This window comes from Manduca sexta, unplaced genomic scaffold, assembly GCF_014839805.1.
Source record: "Manduca sexta isolate Smith_Timp_Sample1 unplaced genomic scaffold, JHU_Msex_v1.0 HiC_scaffold_3369, whole genome shotgun sequence".
In the NCBI taxonomy this organism is placed as follows: Eukaryota; Metazoa; Arthropoda; class Insecta; order Lepidoptera; family Sphingidae; genus Manduca; species Manduca sexta.
The window spans coordinates 7,340-14,133 of record NW_023594429.1 but is presented as its reverse complement, the minus strand read 5'-3'; the positions used below and the strand labels follow the sequence as shown (position 1 = coordinate 14,133).

Sequence of the window (6,794 nt, the reverse complement as noted above, 5' to 3'; positions counted from 1 at the left end):
TAAACTTAATAAACTTCACTGTGCACACCTCAACCCACCTCGCGTAAAAGCGTCATATAATTCGCAAAACACACTTCCTCAACGCCCGAAGTCATAATTACGTAAAAAATACACATAAACGTAAACCCCATCCATCAAGCGAAGTGCTGTTTTATCCGATATAAAACAATGTGCCGTCCCTCGGTACGTAAACGTTAACGCTCGCGTATCAATCGCGTTATTAATTGAGTATTGTGCAATCGTGCGCGGGTGGCTCGCGTTATCTTTATGAAGACGCATTCGCCAGGTATCGGCAACCACGGTGTTTTATGGTATTAAATTATAGAAAATTATTGTAGTAAAACTATTTTTCTTTTTTTCCGAGATTGTAACTGACCACACCCAACCATGAGAAGTTTCTAAGTCTTCGAAACGACGGGAAAGAATCATAATATAAGAAAACCGCGATAAAATTCGAAAAATACATTTCAAAGTCTAACATTGGCGTAAATGTAAGACAACATTATGAAAATTATGTTGATTTTTATTATTGGAGCTACTTTTCATATTTTTATTATTAGGTATTGTTACAAAAAAAAATTTTTTGGTACTACTTTCTATATACAATTTAGAATATTTTCCGGGAAATCATTGAGAATTTGAAATTTGTATAAAATTGTATGGCTAGTAATAAACTTACTGGACATAAATGCATTGGATTTATATTATAAGCAGTCATAATTTAATCTATCAATACATAAAGTACATTGATTCTCTTTCTATATTATTTTTAAACAAACTCTATCTTACCCTTATTATTTAACTCAATAATTTAGAGTAATTGACAACACAGGAAAGACAACATAATAGCCGACATGATTAAAGTTACAGAAACAAGTCAACAGTTGAGAAGTCCGTCTAGAAATCTTTCACCCATATTTAGCTGTATTATGGCTGATAATATTGATGACATCAATTAGAAAGATAAAATCATATTTAATACTAGCTTACTGATGGATTATGAAAGAACTTAGGATTGTAAAACTATCAATTGATTTATTGAGAACAGTAAAGACTAGACAACGACAAAAGAGAAGTATATAATTTCTTAATTTTTAAGCGGCATACTGCCAATACTAGCTCACATTGGTTGTTATTGTTTGGTTTATACTCTTTGCTACTATACAGTTTCAACACTTACGCTTAAAACACACCATCGACAAATAGGCCCGTAGCACGAAATCTCATCACTATTCAGGCTTGTCACAAGAGCTAAAACTAGCTATAAACCGCCTGTATCTGTTCAGGGTGTGACATTCGGTCTAAATCTTTACGAGCACTCCTAACACTAACTTGCTGCAAAATGTTAAGCTTAAATGACGATGTTAGCGGACTTTCGCTTTAATGTCACCGTGTAAGTTCTAATATATCGAATTTATTGTTTATCTGTGTTATTGTTGGTTTGTACACGATTGTTAGTTTATATATGTTTAAATGTCGTTTAAAAATATATTTAACTTCACAAAGATTTAAGGGTTATTTTAGTTTGATGTTGCTTTTATTGTTTTATTTATTAAGGAAAATAAACAATTGTACATATAAATTAGGTACATAGTATGTTATATCACGTTTAAGCAGATGCATAAAAATACACCTATCTTCCACGGATTATACTTATAAGTAAGTAAATAGTATTATCATTACTATAGGACTATACTAAGAGCATACATATTATTTGGTGTTATAATAAAATACGCTTAAAATAGTATTGTTGTTATTAAAATAAATTTGATATTACAAAATATAATATATGTATAACCAATAAAATCCTTCCCAAATGTTGTACAATATTTTAATTAATAATGTTTAGTCGATAACATAAATCAATACATCATATAAAAATACAATTTCCGTAAATTACAGACTTGTATAACAAAACAACTTTCAAATCCATACCTTTTCATAACTTAACCATTCAATTATAGCGACAATAAGTTAAATATCGCCACAGTAAGTGTACACGTGGCAAGAGCTCGCCGTATGGGTAATAAATAAATTAGATAACATTTTCTAACTATTTACATAAATAATTCTAGGAATATGTAGCAGCGTACGTAGACACCGCTGTGTTCTGTACACCGTACAGTTGGGCAGAAAATACGTTTTTATTTATAAATATTAATATGTGGAAATCGAAAGTTGTATTCCTTTTTAGTGCCTTACTTATTTACTTTTTTTTTTAATGTCATCATACTTTTTGTTACGTTTATAGTATATAGGTTATACATCATAATAGAAATTCTTATTTATATTTGTTCAATAACCCATCATCTGTCCTTTATATGTCCTTATTCCAATGTTGCCGGTGCAATATATTTTTTTACGTGTGGTTAAAAAACTTTGGCTGTTTTTACGACCGTTTATTTGCCTGACGTCAGTTACCTCTGGGGGATCCAATACCTCACAAATTATATCTATCCTAGAAAAAGTAATTCATCAAAATTATTATTTAGCGTAGTTCTAGTCTATCTCTGTAATCGGTCCCTCATGAGTCCTCAGTCATGAGGATCGTGGTCATCACTGGATGTATCGCATTTAGAGCGAATTATTTGTCTTCACCGGTTTCTCTTCATTGCATCTTCAACTAGGAATTCTATAGTAAACAATATTTTATATAACATTTGTGTGCGCATGAGTACAGAACGTCAAACATGTCAAGTTTGCTACGGTGTTGTGTTTGCGTTCACAGCTCCGGGACCAGTGCGCCACAATGATTTATATTACAACTTCTGTGCGTTTCGTTATTTGTCTCAATATACCATACTTTGCCACCACAAAATATGATTTTTGTGGTTAAAATACTCCTTCGCAGTTATAAGGTCCGTTCAGTTATGTATCTGGTCATAAAATATATTTTGTTTTTAGGGTTCCGTTTCTCAAAATGAACGTGTATAGTAGTAACGTGACTTTGTTGTCACGAAAATGTTTATATGTATCAAATTAAAATTTATATCAAATGATCGAGTCTACTGTTACTCTTTCTGCTGTCAAAAAATCAAACTTGTCAGTCAACATGATCAAAATATATAACCGCTTATATCAATTCATATTTATGGGAGGAGTTAGAAATATTATCAATTAATATTTCCAACTCCTCCCTATCTTTCTATTTGATTAATTTCGTTGCATAATGACATAGTTTTCCTGAGACTCGCCGAGCTGCTGGTGTCATAAAATCGTGCCACTGCTGATTACAAGGTTGTGGGTGTGAGCAGGAAAGTCTCAAGTAAACCGCTTATATCGCGTACTTTACGATTTCTACAGATAATCAATACCTAAAGTACTTTGTAAAATGATAAAATTGGCGAGAAATAATATGTTTTAACACATTTAAAGAAAAAAACTGAAAACTGTAAATATGTACTAAATATAATATATATTAAAAAATATTTGCGGTTAATGTAAAACCGTGTCTAGGAATCGAACAGGAAAGTTAAGTTTTTCCTTTAACCAAGTTTGTCATTTACTTAAAGCAATAATGTTATGTGCTTTTTAATGTCACTAACTAGCTATGAAGTTTGTATGGAACCCTCAGTGCGTGAGTACCACTCGCACTTGTTTAGGTTTTTTACTAAATAGCTATATTTGCAGTTGTCCGTGTACAATAATTGTTTAAAAAAGAACAACAATAAACAAAATATACAGTCAATAATATCTACAGATCATTTCCGAATATTTTCGTGCAAAATATGTATTGTAGCCAAAGGGCAATATTCTTATATTTTAAATGACACCATTTTTACTAATCATATATCTAGTACCGAATTTTTTTTTTATTAATCTTAAAATTATACAACAAATATCCCAAAAGGACAAGGCATTGAATGTAATACATATAGAAACATAGTTAATTTATAGTTATATTGTTCTCTCAGCCGCTGCTGCTTCGTATTTGCAGACATCCATTTTGACGTGACGGTATTCTGAAAAAAAAAACAGTAAAAAAAAATTTTTCAATTTTGAAACAACACTATCTTTTTTACAAAAAATCTAAAAGATCTAACACACTTTTCCTTCATAAACGTAAAACAAAGAGAAAAGAAATAAGGTGTTTCTATTTAATAATAAAGGCAGATTTGTAAATAATTCACACATATAACATGTTATTACTAGAAGAGGCTGGCAGAAGAAGTCAGTTCCCACTGGGACCTCAGAGCGTGCCTAAATAATTCATCCGATAATACAGAAGAAACAAATAATAAATCACATTTGCGAAATTAAATATTATAATAATATTACACTTAATATCTTTCAAGCAGGTCATAATTTATTTGGTAGATAAATTTTATCTGATAGTCATAGATTTATTATTTATTCTTAAAATCACATCTAAGTAAATGATTTGGAATTTCGTGAGAAAGTCGTAAATTCGACGATAGTGGAAGATTAGCCTCTATCTACCACTTCGAAAAATAAGTGCAATTAAACATGAAATATAGGTAATACCATCCACAAAGACGCGCCCCACTACCTTTTTAGCGTTGACGTTGCGAGGTGTCGCGGGGTAAGATTCAAATACTTCCCCGACGCTATCCTTCGTTAAAGGAACTTATCCAAGCACTATAACGAGAGCTATCCATAGTAGTGTGCATGTGTATTCATACTGCTCACGCACACTGTAATCAGTTCGAGATAGTAGTGGCGCGCGTCTTCGTGGATGAAATAATCTATAATTGAACTTACGTTTCTTCTCGTCGCAATTATATTCGTATAAATCCGCAATTGTCGTTGAACATTCTAGTGATTCCGAGCGAGTCCTGTCCGCAAATAGGAACGAAGTCGTGTTGACACTGATCCGCCATTTTGCAGAAATTGATTACCTGAGAAATATTTTATTTGTTACATAATATTTTTTTGGCTAACAAGCCTTTATGTCAACCATCTATGCCACTATAAGTTTCATCTAATTGATAAATCAATCGAAATGGTTCAAAAATGATTATAAAATAAAATATTATGGAGAATTCAAAAGTGAGCTCTTAGTATAAGTAAGTACTAAATAAGCTTAAAATATTTATTTAATTTAAAAATGTTTCTCCAAAACCCTGTATACATACTGGCTCCTAAGGGGAAAGAAGTAATCTTCAGCCTCTATCTCAACATGTGACCAAACTTGCGCAGCAAGACCTAAAATGATTAAACCTGAAACAAATCATACAAATAAATTAGTTACAATATGTTTAGTAGTGCCTGCTTCAGTGGCGTAGTTGTGTTACGGCACGACTGCAGTGGTGAGGTCTCAGGTTCGATGTGCGGGTCGGGACAAAGCTATATTGTGTTATTCAGTATAAGCTCGGATTCTGGAATTTGTGCCCGATATGATGACAGGCTCACTCCTTATTACATTATGAAACGGAACACACACAGAAGAAAGTGGGTATACCAGTTGCGCCTCTGTCTACCCCTTTAGTGATAAAAAGAGGTTACTATGTGTGTGTGTGTGTGTATTCAAACAACAAAAACAGATATAACAGTATGCGAATAAAATTAATCAGATGTAAAAATAATAGAAGACAAGTAACATTTACTTACTAGTAAATACTTTTCTAAATATCATAACGCACAACATGCGAAAACAACGTGCGACTGTAATCTAGTCCGACATTACAAGGAATTGTTTACTTTGATAAATCCAAACTAATGCCTATGCGCCGGAAATTATGCTAAAACATGGACTTTATGCGCAAAATTATCTACGCAGCGTACTAAAATATCAGGGGTTGTGAACATTTTCTTTGGAATATAAGATAATTTAAATTCACTGCAATATGCGTTTTATGTACAAGGCATATGATCCTGAATGTTCGTGGAATGATTTTTAATTCTGATAAAGGGCCAGTAATATTTAGTAACTGGCAGTCTGGGCGTACAAGTCTTTTTTAGATGACAGCAAATCAAAGTAGAATCGTACATCGTCATTTAAAAATGAATAATCAATACTAATAAATAGAAAACATGATAATCTCAAGACTAGGTTGAATGATAAAACTTTCATTCGATTTAAAGTATCTAACGAACATACTATTTCGTAATCTAAGAATAAATAATTCAATGATCAGAAAGAGCCTAGCATTTTTCATCTTTTTCAATACTGTAGTTTGAAAAACAATTTAACAAAAGTCCCGTTATTCAATAATTGTAAATTAACCATGCCAAAAGTTGCCGTCCCCTGCTCATGTGACACTTGTCCGCCATACAAACATTAATCTTCGACGTAGAACAATATGCCTGTTATATACACCTCGCCGGAATGTGGGTTAAACTGCTCCATTACTGTGAGTGACATTTTCTTAACGGCACATTCGCCTCTTGCCAAATGAGGCCATTTTAAACGTTCAAGAAGGAATAACTAAGATTTATGTTATTAATATAATCTATTAGTCGAAAACAACATGGTTTTACTCACGTTTAAAAAGTAGTCGGAATCGTTGACCAGTTTCGACCTAAGTAGGTCATCCTCAGGGGCGAGTGCTAAGAGGACGTCGCGTCGCGGAGGCCTCTCGATCACTGTCCTAATATAATCTATATTCTATAGTTAATATAATCTATACTAATATTTAAAACTAAAAAGTTTATTTGAACACGCTAATGGAAGGAACTACTAAACCCATTTTATTTTTTTTACTAATAGGAAGCTACGTTACTTCTGTGTGCTATTGGCTTTTTATCCAGGGAAAATATTTATTAGCTAGTAATTTATAAATATTTTTTTTTTATTTTTTAAATAGAAGACGCCAGAAACTATTTATTAAGTA

At 32.3% G+C, this 6,794-nt stretch overlaps 1 non-coding gene across 1 annotated transcript; it reads right to left on the bottom strand.

Annotated features, from left to right (window-relative positions):
- Positions 1 to 3,820: 3,820 nt before the first annotated feature.
- LOC115454196 lies at positions 3,821 to 5,659 on the bottom strand. The gene is made up of 4 exons (XR_005113780.1): positions 5,572 to 5,659; positions 5,093 to 5,181; positions 4,723 to 4,859; positions 3,821 to 3,962 (listed from the first exon to the last, which is right to left on the bottom strand). It is a non-coding gene; the product is annotated as an uncharacterized LOC115454196 (transcript).
- Positions 5,660 to 6,794: the final 1,135 nt, after the last annotated feature.